This window comes from Canis lupus, chromosome 3 (assembly GCF_048164855.1).
Source record: "Canis lupus baileyi chromosome 3, mCanLup2.hap1, whole genome shotgun sequence".
Classification (NCBI taxonomy): Eukaryota; Metazoa; Chordata; class Mammalia; order Carnivora; family Canidae; genus Canis; species Canis lupus.
In genome coordinates this window covers 59,944,663-59,960,051 of record NC_132840.1, presented here as the reverse complement: position 1 = coordinate 59,960,051, position 15,389 = coordinate 59,944,663, and positions in this window count along the sequence as shown.

Here is a 15,389-nt window from a genome sequence, read left to right as displayed (position 1 = left end):
GGAGTCCAGGAACCAGTCCAAGATGATAAAAGTGAAACTTGGATCAATGAGCATCTGATTCGGGCAGTCCCCGTGGCGCGGTTTAGCACCGCCTGCAGCCTGGGGTGTGATCCTGGAGACCCGGGATCGAGTCCCACATCGGGCTCCCTTCATGGAGCCTGCTTCTCCCTCTGCCTGTGTCTCTGCCTCTCTGTCTCTCATGAATAAATAAATAAATAAAATATTTAAAAAAATAAAAAAATAAAATGAGCATCTGATTCCAGAGTCCTTCCTTCTGTCACAGCCCCACTCGGTCAACACCAAGGAACCAGGACCAGACTTGGCCTCCACCTCAAGGCGTTCATAGACTCAGTTGTGAAGGCTACACGCACTCCGACCAAATCTCGGTATCTCCAGCATACCACCCCCATCATCTGTAACTCTCCTGGAACCTCCATTCCCAGGTCCCCAGGGGAAAAGATGGTTTCTGCACCCCATCCCCATGTAAAGTAACTGTGCTTATAACTCATGGAAGCCTGATGTCAGCTCAGGCTAGTCTGTGACCAGACAGGGATGGAGGAAATTCAGAACAAAGGGGCCCCGTGAATATGAAACCCATGGTGGGGTTTCATAATAACCAAGGGGATCTTTCTGACTTGGGAGATTCTGACTCCAATGACCAGCCTAAGACATGATGCTGGAATTCCTTCCAAGGATTAAAATAAACATCAGAGTAATCTTTCTTGTACCAAAGTGACTGCAACTTCTTCAAAACAAACGAGAAAGCAGAGGAAAATCCTGACAGCAGAAACTGTGAATGTATCACTAAATGCCACACACGCAGAACAGTAGTGGCATGGTGTCTAATTTAATGGTGATTTACATTGAGAGGAAAAGACGACAAAAATAAATAACATGCAAATCATCAAAAAACACCAGCTACTTTCACAGGCATTGCTGTAGTCCCCAGCACCTTCTCCTCCATCCGTGCTCAACAACCGTGAGAGGGGTAAATTGAATCAAATTATTGGACACGAAGCTAAATACCAGAGTGAATTTGAAAATTCTACCATGAGCTAAAACAAAACTCTCTAACTAGGACTCTTCTCTTTTAAAAAAAATCAACACCATTAGCAGGCAAATTTTATGGTCTATAAATTGTAGCTCAATAAAGCTGAGGCTTTTTTTTTTTTTAAGATTTTATTTGTTCGTGAGAGATAGAGAGGGGCAGAGACACAGGCAGAGAGAGGGGCATAGAGAGAGAAGCAGGCTCCATGCAGAGAGCCTGACGTGGGATCCTGGGTCTCCAGGATCACGCCCTGGGCCAAAGGCAGACGCCAAACCGCTGAGCCACCCAGGTGTCCCAATAAAGCTGGTTTAAAAAAAAACTATTAATATCTACAAGGCTCTTTTTTAAAAAATCACAGTTTAAAAAGTTTAAAAATCTCTCTTCATCTTGTAGAAATTACAATTTGTAGAGTGATTTTGTAGAAAATTACTCGTTTTCCCTTCACATTTCTTATGACAGTTTTAAACTCCTCCAAGACATATGAGTAACATGCATTCATTCATGAGCATGCTTACAAAATCCTCTAAAGTGCAGGAGAATTGAAAAGGCAGTTTGATGATTAAGAAGAGCATCGGTTTTGGTGTCAAACTCAGTCGAACGCTTGGCCTTACCTCTTACTGGAGAGTCACTTAAAAACTTTGAGCCTCACTTTCATCACCTGTGAGATAGAGAGGATGATGATCGTAACAGTGACAGCAGTTTCCAGAGCACTGCCAGGCGTCTGGGGCTGTTCAAATAAGTGACATGGGCTGTAGTAACCCTCACCTGCAGGGGATAGGCCCGAGACTCCCAGTCCACACCTGAAACCACAGGTAGGACCGAATCCTACGGATGGGGTGTTCCTCCTACACATACTTGCCCCTGATAAAGTTTAATTTGTAAATTAGGCTCAGGAGGAGATTGGCAGCCATAATTAATAGTCAAAGAGAACGACGGTAACAAGAACTAAATCAGGCACCTGCTGACTCTGCTGACTCCCAGCCCCGGTGGCAGAAGGATCACCCACTTCGGGCTGCAGTTGGCCCCAGGTGACAGGAAGTCCCTAGGGCGAGGGAGTCCCTACTGCTGTGCATCCCAGGTAGTCCTCACAACACACCCATAACTTAGGGACCAGGTCTATTTACATTTTGCAGGTGAGGAAGCCATGACTGAGGATCCCGGCACCTGGTTTACAGGTCACAGTCACACAGCCAGTCTCAGACACAGCGTGTGAACTCAGAAAATCTGTCATATTTGCAAAATGCTGCACTCCCAACTTCCTCATGGGGTTTCCATGAGTCAATAAATAAAACAGAGAAAGCTATAGAACATGGCCTGAAACGTGCAATAAATGTTAGCTTGCATCAATTGTTATAACATAAAAAGCAAAAATTTCCCCTTCTCTGTATCCCACTGCCCTCCTCTCCCCTAAAGCAACCACTATTGCACATGGTTTATATTTCAATGTGTATTTACTTCTGTAAATGGAATGTATGTAAATACCATATTGTTCAGCTACTTGCTTTGAACTCATATGTCTTTGGGCACATTTCAATGACAGTGGGTAAACATCATTTAATTTAGGATAAAGATGATGGTTTGATTCAGTGGGAAAGATGGATTATTTAATTCACAGTATTAGTACTACCAGTTATCTTTTCTTCCATACAGTTCTGTTCACCATACATTGGGTCCAGGAGCCTGGGGCACACAGAATGTCCCCTCCCAGGTGAACAACAAGCTCCTGCATCTTCTACCTCCTACCACGAAGAAATAAGAGTGACAATCTTTAGATTTTTGAGATAGCAGCTGTCCTTCTGACCTATTTGGAAGAATGACAAGTCTCCCAGATTTAAATAGGGTCAGATTTAAATAGAGGAATAATGTTATTACAGGTTCACACCTATACGACCTAACAAGACCCCAAAACAGAGTCCTGAGGCAGATCCCTGGGATTCTGGAGCAAGAATGTGCTCCCCAGAACAGAGACATATTCATGGCAGGAAGAATGCGAGTGATGGCCCAACCTGGCCTGGAGAGCATGTGTCACGTGGACAGGTGGCCAGAACCTCTAGGTCACCCACACCTGTCCACCATGCCTTTCCCCCCGCTCATAATCTTGTGGGATTCTCTCTGAGTGATGCAGGGGAGGAAAGAAAGTTTTCTCCTGGATCCTCCTGGGTTCTCTGGCTGGCACCTATAAATTAGATCAACAAAAGACAGATTAAGGAGAAAAGCTGAAGTTTATTAACACAAGTGCCTGATGCCTACACACAGGGGCACCTGACTCATGAGTCAGGAGTGCTTAGAACTGGCAACAACAACAAAATTACATTTTCAGAGAAGGAACAAGACAGAGGAAAAGAAATCTAAATTTCTAGGGGCAGCAAACTGTGGGAAGGTCAATATATAGGGAACCAATGAAAGAAACCACCTCTTAGTAGAGTTCATCACATAAATGCCTCTGGGGCCCCTGGGGGCTGGCAAGGATATAGGGCTGCCCTGGGGGATTAACTTCTGTCCTTCCTGGAAGAGAGGGAAGTGGTGGGAGGTGCAGAGGCACGGCCTGTGTCCTAGCGAACCCGGACAGGGCAGAGGACACTTCTCAGCTGCCCTCAGCTCAAAATAACCCCTCTGGCAAAGTGACAGCACCCTCTGCCCCCTTCACAAACCAAGGAGGAAGAATACATTCATGCCTGGGTTAGCGGCTGTCACCCCACGTGGGGGGACCTTGGAAGGGTGGAGAGGGGTGGCACTTCCAGCAAGCACAGCGCTGAGTCCCACAGTGATGATGATAAGCAGTCATTAGCTCCGTGTGCAGGGGACAGACCGAAGTCAGAGGAGACATCAGTCTCTGGGTTTTCCCAAGTCACCTGACTGGTTCATCAGGGTCTGAAGGAACGAGACCGAAAGATTATAAGATCAGAGACAGAGAGGCCCTGGAAAGGCCACCTGCATGGACGTGCGCAGCTGAGCGCATGACGCGGGACCTCTGTCTCCCCTGAGTGAGCCCGGGAGAACTTGTACTGAAGAGGAAGTGGGGCTCGCCCATGAGGAGGGTGGCGCAGCCAGGCTCTGCCCGGGAACACGACAGGCCCTCGAGCAACGGGGCCTGGCAATGGGCATGTTTATGAGCCCGAGGACCGTCAACCCAGCTACTCCGCCGCAGGTCGGCCTTGTCAGTACTGAACACTGCATCTGAGCCCTCAGGACGGGACCATCCTCAAGGGGAGGTGGACACAAAATTAGAACATAACGTGGTCTGTTCGATGATAACGTGTTTGCTGAGATGCTGAGGTGGGGGAGGAGGAGCAGTTAGCCCAGCCTGGAGGCACGCTGAGGGCTGTGAGGCGGATCCATACCTTCAACGCGGGTTTAATCAGTAGGTCACAAGGGACTCGTTGGTCCCCTCAAGGGAAGATTCCAGGGATTACTCTTCATGAGTCCCCAGCCTCACCACCAGGCCAGACCACACACCATGTGCTTTATAAATATGTGGTAAATAAATGAACAAGCAACCAAATCACCCAAATGCTCCAGTGAGGGTAACTAAGAGCCATAGCAGGGCCGTGGCTATGGATTTGGGGAGTCTGGTAGGGTCAGCCCCGCTTACCACACCAAGATTATGACAGCCAACAACCCAGCCCAGGGGCTGGTGTGTAAGAAACATTCTACACATGTCTGCAGAATGAATGACTGCATGTGGGAATGAATGAATGAGCGGTGGCATGGGATCCTGAATAGGCTATGCACTTCTCAGACAGGCAGGTTCAAACCCCAGCTGTGCCACTTGTTACCGATGTACCTTTGAAACTCAAAGACAGACGACAACTTTCTGAATGATTTGGTTGAGAGCATCAGAAAACCAACCCAACGACACACAATCAAAAACCAACTAGGACACCTGGGTGGCTCAGTGGTTGAGCATTTGCATTCGGCTCAGGGCATGATCACAGGGTCCTAGGATCAAGTCCTGCATCGGGCTCCTGCGGGGGCCTGCTTCTCCCTCTGCCTGTGTTTCTGCCTCTCTCTGTGTCTCTCATGAATAAATAAAATCTAAAAAAAATATATATATATATGGGGGGATTTTATCAGCTGGCATAACTGGGAAATTCAGGTAGTGAGAGTCCCTTCAGCTCTGGCCGAATGTAAGCAATCAAGTGGTAGGACTGGACACCTGAGGCCCTCTGCTCCATTTCATTCTCAGACAACGGTTCTCAGGCTAGCAGGACAGCCGTTAGCTGCTCCAAGCACGCATGGTTCTCACAGCTCATACACCAAAAACACAAGCCCCTCTCTCTACAGCTGTGCACACTGAACCCAGAGAAGGCTTCCCACGCCTACTCCTGGGGTCACCTGCCCACTCTTGAACTGGTGGTGTATGCGAACCCCTAGGGGGGAGGTGTCTGGGGAGCAGGACAGATGCAGTCCACAGAAGGAAAGTTTGCCAAGACCAAAAAGTAACACTCTTGCACTAAATAATCTGTCGGCACTGATGTGATGATTAACAGCAAAATCACATGTAAAGCACTTACTAAGTCGTGAAAGGCATCCACCACATAGCAGCTATTGTTCATAACAATGCCGTTAAGGGGAACAAAGTTCAAAGAAACTACAAGAATTATACATTCACCTTGAATTGTGTCCTTATTCAAATCCCCCCAAAAAACTCTTCTTTTTGAACGTTGAATTTCATGTGTCATATGCCATGATTTAGGAAACAGAAAACTGCAGCGGTCTCACCAACCAGCAAGGAAAACTCTGAATGTTGAGTTAGACCATTAGGCCTTCCAAGCACAGTCGCAGAGATGTTTGATGTCATCATCCAACCAGCTCATCTGGTTAGCACTCTGCTCTTGCTCATTTGGTGAAAAGGATCAGACCCTGGAACAGAAAAGAACCCAAACCAGTGAAATCCAATAAAAGTCCGTAGACTAGGTAATAGTGATATGCCAATAAATGGACCCTGGTTAGGTGAGATGTTAACCTTCCAGAAAACTGAGGACAGGGTATTTGGGAGCTCTCTCTCTTCTATCTTTGGAATCTTTCTGTAAGCATAATTTTTTTTTGTAAACATAATTTTAAACTAAAAAGCTTTTTAAAGGCAAATATCAAAAGAACAAAATACTTGGAGGACCGGCAAAGTGGAGGACATAGAAAAAAACACAAGTCCCTGCTCTCAAGGACCTTGTAGTCCTATTAAGGAAATAATCTAGAAATAATTTATGAGCAATGTTTCATCCCGAGAGAAGCAGTGTTACACAGTGATTTCAAGGACCGACTGCTGTCCCTCCCACGTACTAGCTGTGCGATGCAGACTCTGCCCCTCAGTCACTTCATCTGTGAAAGGAGGTGATGATACCACTACCTGCCACAGGGCTGTTTGAACACTTAGCACAGAGCTGAAGTGTTTATGATGATATGATAAAGTACAAAAATATATAGCACTTGTTAAGGGAAGCAGGAAAGCCTAGAACAATCCATTTCAACAATATTGATGATTGGAACTTAAAAATAATTCAAAGACCAATTGTTGAACTTTAATTATGTGTCAAGCTTGGTTGCTTTTTTTTTTTTTTTTAAGATTTTATTTATTTATTTCACAGAGAGAGAAAGAGAGAGAGCCCAAGCAGGAAGGAGGATCAGAGGAGGGGGAGAAGCAGACTCTCTGCTGAGCAGGGAGTCCCACATGGGACTCCATCTCAGCATCCTGAGATCATGACCTGAGCTGAAGGCAGACAGTTCACAGGCTGAGCCCCCCAGGTGTCCTCAAGCATGATTTTAAATATGCCATGTGTACTATTTCATTCAATGCTCAAAATAACCCCATGAAGTACGTGCATCAGTCAGAATTCAGCTGAGAATAACAGGATTTGCCTCTGCAAGTTTTAGAAGAAAGGAAATACAGGGAATTAATTACCTGTTAACAAAAATCACAGAAAGCCCAGGCCTCCAAGAAGGACTCCCAGAACAATAGCATGAACTGACTGTAGAAACCATTCATTCCACAGCCTGGAGACTAGGAAGTCGGCAAGCTGCTCTGTGCATCCCGGGTCCCAGGATGCCACCGTCAGATCTGCTGCCTCCCAAACCACTGTGCCTGCAGAGCCACAGGGGTAAATGTGAATCATGCTAACACTCACCAAAATAAAAAACAGAAGAGGAGGAAACTGGTGAGAAAGTTCACAACTTCCATTTAGCTCCTATAGAACATCCAAATGGACATTTCTAGAAGGCAGCAGGAAATACGAATTTAAAGGAAACAGACTTAGACCAAATTTAGGCCAGGGAATGAGGCCAGTGTTTTACAAATATGTCCATTATCCTAATAGCAACTAAGTGATGAGATATAATCACCAAGAAAATGAGGTTTAGAGACGTTAGTACATGTCTGAGGTCGCATGGCTCATAGGAACCAGCCAGAATTCAGTCAGGACACAAGCACTTCAGCACTGGACAAGCCTGGAACTGATTGTGGAACCAAGGTGAGTCCTCCATTTTCAGCAACGCAGTCCGCTATTCCACCCTGCTGCCACGCATTTATACTTTAGTATGTAAGATGGTCCCATTGTGCCTCCCCATAAGATGTTTGAGGTCAGAGTACGTGTCTGTTTAATCCTTCGTCCCTAGGACTAAGCATATATGATGGATAAATTAGTGTTTCTGTTGCATGAATGAATAAATCTGGGGATATAGACATATATTTCCTTTTTTCAAAAGATTTTATATTTAATTCACCTCTATGCCCCACGTGGGGCTTAAACTCACAACCCCAAAATCAGGAGTCACACCCACCACCCACAAAGCCAGCCAGGCACCCCCTAGATATATACTTCTTAATGGTGGTAAATCCACCCAGCTCAAAGATGAGATCAGGAGAAAAGCCTTCTCTCCTGAATGGAGTCCTGTACACAAATGAGACAGTTGCTATGATGAATTAAAAATATACCTACAAAGAAAGAGTTGTCAAACAATGCAGGAAGTATTGCTATCTGGTTTTAGGAAGACCCCCACCCCATTATCCCTTGTCCTCACCAATATTTACCTAGTCTGTGTGACTCTTTTTTTTTTTTTGTTTAATAAAAATCATCTAAAGCTGTGGCCCCAGTTCAATGAAAGCAAGTGCATTCTGTTGGCAAAGTGATGGTGTAGACGGAATGGCGTGATGACACAGCAACTGTGCACTCCTGTAGTTCTAGGTGTGATCCTGCTTCCTCTCCAACTCATCACGTTGGTGTCAGATCCGCAAAATATTTCAACTGAGATACCATCCAAAATAAGGAAGCAAAATGGCAAAACACCAAGGAAATTTTTGAGAAGACTTAATGTCTTCAGACAGCAAGAAAAAAAGAAAGAAAAAATGACAGAACTTGCTGGCCAAGAGAAGGAAGATGAGTCTCTGCAGCCCACATGGCTCACCTCCTGAAACCCGGAAGGGAAATAGCTTCCCTCTTTCCCACATCATGTTCAACAGAACCCTGAGTCTTGGAAATGCCTAAGTAATTAGAAATCCTTGGTCAAATAAGTTTGGGAAATTAAAAAATAATAATAAGTAAAATCATAGATTCAAAACACAGGTTTGCACGTTGGAGGCTCTAGGAAATCCTGCAGCAAGGAAACCTGTGAGCCTGTTTTAATATATTCTTTCCCAAAGTTATGTTGCCACAGCGTGTTTCTACTTAGTATCTGTTCATGGCCTATATTTATGTTCTTGGGAAGTCCTGCTAGATACGCTGGTCTGCGGGTGCAGACCTTGGAGGCTTGGCAAGTGTGTAACCAAATAATCAGGTATAAGACACATCAGAGACATCTCCCCAGCTATGGTGAGCTCCTTGGGCTGCTCCCTTAGACCCCTCAAGGGAGCCCGTGTGCAGAGGTTTGGGAAGCACAGGTATAAGCAATAAGCAGCTAGCTACAGAACTCTTTTTTAGGAGACAGAGGCCCAGAAACAAAGCAGGGACTAAGGGAAGGCTGGAGGGGCTGGGGGCGGGGCAGGAGGTAGGGCTGGGGACCCAGGAAAGGGATGGGGGCAGGGCAGGAAGCAGAAGACACAGCTGGTGAGGGTTTCTGTAAGAACGAGGACGAGGATGAGGATGCTGGCACTGGGTTTCACAGGCTCCTTGGAGGGGTGCAGGGCAGTGACCCTTCCCCCGCCACCCTTACCGTCCAGTCCTGCGTGAGCCAAGTCCAGCTGCGGAGTTCCTGGGAGGAGGTCAAGCACCCATCAGGGGAGGCAGGCGGGCTCCTCCACAAGGTGCAGACCTTGCAGGCTGTGGTCCCACCAGGACAGAGGAGGAGAAACACCCGCTCCCATGTGCTCCCTTTGGTGCTGGTGGAATAGGAAGCACACGGGAGCAGAGCGGAGGCTGTAGTCCCAGATGCCCCTGTGCTCCTTCCTCCTCTGTTTCCTAATTCTAGAACTTTCCGTGAGCTGATGCTGGGGCTTCAGGGAGTGGTGACCTCACGGAGAGTCAGTGCTCCTACAGCAGCTCACACTGACTTGCGAGGGGCTTGGAGGCCACCTGCAGGGGCCGCTGGTCACCGGGCGGGGGCGCGACCCGAGGGCCCGCCTCCTCTGCTGCATCACTGCCTTTCTGTGCTCTGCAGAGAAACCCGTCTTCTCCTGAACGTGAAATGTGTCTGTGCATTCAAAATTAATCTGTGTCTTGTCAAATGCTTTCTCTGCATCTAATGAGAGGATCATATGGTTCTTGGTTTTTCTCTTGCTGATATGATGAATCACATTGATTGTTTTACGGGTGTTGAACCAGCCTTGTGTCCAGGGAATAAATCCTACTTGGTCATGGTGAATAATTTTCTTAATGTGCTGTTGGATCCTATTGGCTAGTATCTTGTTGAGAATTTTTGCATCCATGTTCATCAGGGATATTGGTCTGTAATTCTCCTTTCTGGTGGCGTCTTTGTCTGGTTTTGGAATTAAGGTGATGATGGCCTCATAGGATGAAATTGGAAGTACTCCATCTCTTTCTATCTTTCCAAACAGCTTTAGGAGAATAGGTATGATTTCTTCCTTAAACGTTTGATAGAATTCCCCAGGGAAGCCATCTGGCCCTGGACTCTTGTGTCTTGGGAGGTTTTTGATGACTGCTTCAATTTCCTTCCTGGTTATTGGCCTGTTCAGGTTTTCTATTTCTTCCTGTTCCAGTTTTGGTAGTTTGTGGCTTTCCAGGAATGCGTCCATTTCTTCTAGATTGCCTAATTTATTGGCATATAGCTGCTCATAATATGTTTTTAAAATCTTTTGTATTTCCTTGGTATTGGTAGTGATCTCTCCTTTCTCATTCATGATTTTATTAATTTGAGTCTTCTCTCTCTTCTTTTTAATAAGGCTGGCTAATGGTTTATCTATCTTATTAATTCTTTCAAAGAACCAACTCCTGGTTCTGTTGATCTGTTCCACAGTTCTTCTGGTCTCGATTTCGTTGAGTTCTGCTTGAATCTTTATTAACTCCCTTCTTCTCTTGGGTGTAGGATCTATTTGCTGTTTTTTCTCTAGCTCCTTTAGGTGTAAGGTTAGCTTTTGTATTTGAGTTCTTTCCAGTTTTTGAATGGATGCTTGTATTGCGATGTATTTCCCCCTTAGGACTGCTTTTGCTGCATCCCAAAGATTTTGAATGGTTGTATCTTCATTCTCATTAGTTTCCATGAATCTTTTTAATTCTTCCTTAATTTCTTGGTTGACCCTTTCATCTTTTAGCAGGATGGTCCTTAACCTCCACGTGTTTGAGGTCCTTCCAAACTTCTTGTTGTGATTTAGTTCTAATTTCAAGGCATTATGGTCTGAGAATATGCAGGGGACGATCCCAATCTTTTGGTATCGGTTCAGACCCGATTTGTGACCCAGTATGTGGTCTATTCTGGAGAAAGTTCCATGTGCACTGGAGAAGAATGTGTATTCAGTTGAGTTTGGATGTAAAGTTCTGTAGATATCTGTGAAATCCATCTGGTCCAGTGTATCATTTAAAGCTCTCATTTCTTTGTAGATGTTGTGCTTAGAAGACCTATCGAGGGTAGAAAGAGCTAGATTGAAGTCACCAAGTATAAGTGTATTATTATCTAAGTATTTCTTCACTTTGGTTATTAATTGGTTAAAATATTTGGCAGCTCCCACATTCGGGGCATGTATATTGAGGATTGTTAAGTCCTCTTGTTGGATAGATCCTTTAAGTATGAGATAGTGTCCCTCTTCATCTCTCACTACAGTCTTCGGGGTAAATTTTAGTTTATCTGATCTAAGGATGGCTACCCCTGCTTTCTTTTCAGGACCATTTGAATGGTAAATGGTTCTCCAACCTTTTATTTTCAGGTTGTAGGTGTCCTTCTGTCTAAAATGAGTCTCTTGTAGACAGCAAATAGATGGGTCCTGCTTTTTTATCCAGTCTGAAACCCTGCGCCTTTTGATGGGGTCATTAAGCCCGTTCACGTTCACAGTTACTATTGAGAGATATGAGTTTAGTGTCATCATGATATCTCTTCAGTCCTTGTTTTTGTGGATTGTTCCACTGAACTTCTTCTTAAAGGGGCATTTTAAGAGTCCCCCTTAAAATTTCTTGCAGAGCTGGTTTGGAAGTCACATATTCTTTCAGTTCCTGCCTGTCTTGGAAGCTCTTTTTTTTTTTTTTTTAATTTATTTATTTATTTATTTATTTTATTGGTGTTCAATTTACTAACATACAGAATAACACCCAGTGCCCGTCACCCATTCACTACCACCCCCCGCCCTCCTCCCCTTCTACCACCCCTAGTTCGTTTCCCAGAGTTAGCAGTCTTTACGTTCTGTCTCCCTTTCTGATATTTCCCACACATTTCTTCTCCCTTCCCTTATATTCCCTTTCACTATTATTTATATTCCCCAAATGAATGAGAACATATAATGTTTGTCCTTCTCCGACTGACTTACTTCACTCAGCATAATACCCTCCAGTTCCATCCACGTTGAAGCAAATGGTGGGTATTTGTCATTTCTAATAGCTGAGTAATATTCCATTGTATACATAAACCACATCTTCTTTATCCATTCATCTTTCGTTGGACACCGAGGCTCCTTCCACAGTTTGGCTATCGTGGCCATTGCTGCTATAAACATCGGGGTGCAGGTGTCCCTGCGTTTCATTGCATTTGTATCTTTGGGGTAAATCCCCAACAGTGCAATTGCTGGGTCGTAGGGCAGGTATATTTTTAACTGTTTGAGGAACCTCCATACAGTTTTCCAGAGTGGCTGCACCAGTTCACATTCCCACCAACAGTGTAAGAGGGCTTACAACAGTGTAAGTCCCTTTTCTCCGCATCCTCTCCAACATTTGTTGTTTCCTGCCTTGTTAATTTTCCCCATTCTCACTGGTGTGAGGTGGTATCTCATTGTAGTTTTGATTTGTATTTCCCTGATGGCAAGTGATGCAGAACATTTTCTCATATGCATGTTGGCCATGTCTATGTCTTCCTCTGTGAGATTTCTGTTCATGTCTTTTGCCCATTTCATGATTGGATTGTTTGTTTCTTTGGTGTTGAGTTTAATAAGTTCTTTATAGATCTTGGAAACTAGCCCTTTATCTGATATGTCATTTGCAAATATCTTCTCCCATTCTGTAAGTTGTCTTTGAGTTTTGTTGACTGTATCCTTTGCTGTGCAAAAGCTTCTTATCTTGATGAAGTCCCAATAGTTCATTTTTGCTTTTGTTTCTTTTGCCTTTGTGGATGTATCTTGCAAGAAGTTACTATGGCCGAGTTCAAAAAGGGTGTTGCCTGTGTTCTTCTCTAGGATTTTGATGGAATCTTGTCTCACATTTAGATCTTTCATCCATTTTGAGTTTATCTTGGTGTATGGTGAAAGAGAGTGGTCTAGTTTCATTCTTCTGCATGTGGATGTCCAATTTTCCCAGCACCATTTATTGAAGAGACTGTCTTTCTTCCAATGGATAGTCTTTCCTCCTTTATCGAATATTAGTTGCCCATAAAGTTCAGGGTCCACTTCTGGATTCTCTATTCTGTTCCACTGATCTATGTGTCTGTTTTTGTGCCAGTACCACACTGTCTTGATGACCACAGCTTTGTAGTACAACCTGAAATCTGGCATTGTGATGCCCCCAGCTATGGTTTTCTTTTTTAAAATTCCCCTGTCTATTCGGGGTCTTTTCTGATTCCACACAAATCTTAAAATAATTTGTTCTAACTCTCTGAAGAAAGTCCATGGTATTTTCATAGGGATTGCATTAAACGTGTATATTGCCCTGGGTAACATTGACATTTTCACAATATTAATTCTGCCAATCCATGAGCATGGAATATTTTTCCATCTCTTTGTGTCTTCCTCAATTTCTTTCAGAAGTGTTCTATAGTTTTGAGGGTATAGATCCTTTACATCTTTGGTTAGGTTTATTCCTAGGTATCTTATGCTTTTGGGTGCAATTGTAAATGGGATTGACTCCTTAATTTCTCTTTCTTCAGTCTCATTGTTAGTGTATAGAAATGCCACTGACTTCTGGGCATTGATTTTGTATCCTGCCACGCTACCGAATTGCTGTATGAGTTCTAGCAATCTTGGGGTGGAGTCTCTTGGGTTTTCTATGTAGAGTATCATGTCATCGGCGAAGAGGGAGAGTTTGACTTCTTCTTTGCCAATTTGAATGCCTTTAATGTCTTTTTGTTGTCTGATTGCTGAGGCTAGGACTTCCAGTACTATGTTGAACAGCAGTGGTGAGAGTGGACATCCCTGTCTTGTTCCTGATCTTAGGGGAAAGGCTCCTAGTGCTTCCCCATTGAGAATGATATTTGCTGTGGGCTTTTCATAGATGGCTTTTAAGATGTCGAGGAATGTTCCCTCTATCCCTACACTTTGAAGAGTTTTGATCAGGAATGGATGCTGTATTTTGTCAAATGCTTTCTCTGCATCCAATGAGAGGATCATATGGTTCTTGGTTTTTCTCTTGCTGATATGATGAATCACATTGATTGTTTTATGGGTGTTGAACCAGCCTTGTGTCCCAGGGATAAATCCTACTTGGTCATGGTGAATAATTTTCTTAATGTACTGTTGGATCCTATTGGCCAGTATCTTGTTGAGAATTTTTGCATCCATGTTCATCAGGGATATTGGTCTGTAATTCTCCTTTTTGGTGGGGTCTTTGTCTGGCTTTGGGATTAAGGTGATGCTGGCTTCATAGAACGAATTTGGAAGTACTCCATCTCTTTCTATCTTTCCAAACAGCTTTAGGAGAATAGGTATGATTTCTTCTTTAAACGTTTGATAAAATTCCCCTGGGAAGCCATCTGGCCCTGGACTCTTGTGTCTTGGGAGGTTTTTGATGACTGCTTCAATTTCCTCCCTGGTTATTGGCCTGTTCAGGTTTTCTATTTCTTCCTGTTCCAGTTTTGGTAGTTTGTGGCTTTCCAGGAATGCGTCCATTTCTTCTAGATTGCCTAATTTATTGGCGTATAGCTGTTCATAATATGTTTTTAAAATCGTTTGTATTTCCTTGGTATTGGTAGTGATCTCTCCTTTCTCATTCATGATTTTATTAATTTGAGTCTTCTCTCTCTTCTTTTTAATAAGGCTGGCTAATGGTTTATCTATCTTATTAATTCTTTCAAAGAACCAACTCCTGGTTCTGTTGATCTGTTCCACAGTTCTTCTGGTCTCGATTTCGTTGAGTTCTGCTTGAATCTTTATTAACTCCCTTCTTCTCTTGGGTGTAGGATCTATTTGCTGTTTTTTCTCTAGCTCCTTTAGGTGTAAGGTTAGCTTTTGTATTTGAGTTCTTTCCAGTTTTTGAATGGATGCTTGTATTGCGATGTATTTCCCCCTTAGGACTGCTTTTGCTGCATCCCAAAGATTTTGAATGGTTGTATCTTCATTCTCAATAGTTTCCATGAATCTTTTTAATTCTTCCTTAATTTCCTGGTTGACCCTTTTATCTTTTAGCAGGATGGTCCTTAACCTCCACATGTTTGAGGTCCTTCCAAACTTCTTGTTATGATTTAGTTCTAATTTCAAGGCATTATGGTCTGAGAATATGCAGGGGACGATCCCAATCTTTTGGTATCGGTTCAGACCCGATTTGTGTCCCAATATGTGGTCTATTCTGGAGAAAGTTCCATGTGCGCTTGAGAAGAATGTGTATTCAGTTGAGTTTGGATGTAAAGTTCTGTAGATATCTGTGAAATCCATCTGGTCCAGTGTATCATTTAAAGCTCTCGTTTCTTTGGAGATATTGTGCTTAGAAGACCTATCGAGTATAGAAAGAGCTAGATTGAAGTCACCAAGTATAAGTGTATTATTATCTAAGTATTTCTTCACTTTGGTTAATAATTGATTGATATATTTGGCAGCTCCCACATTCGGAGC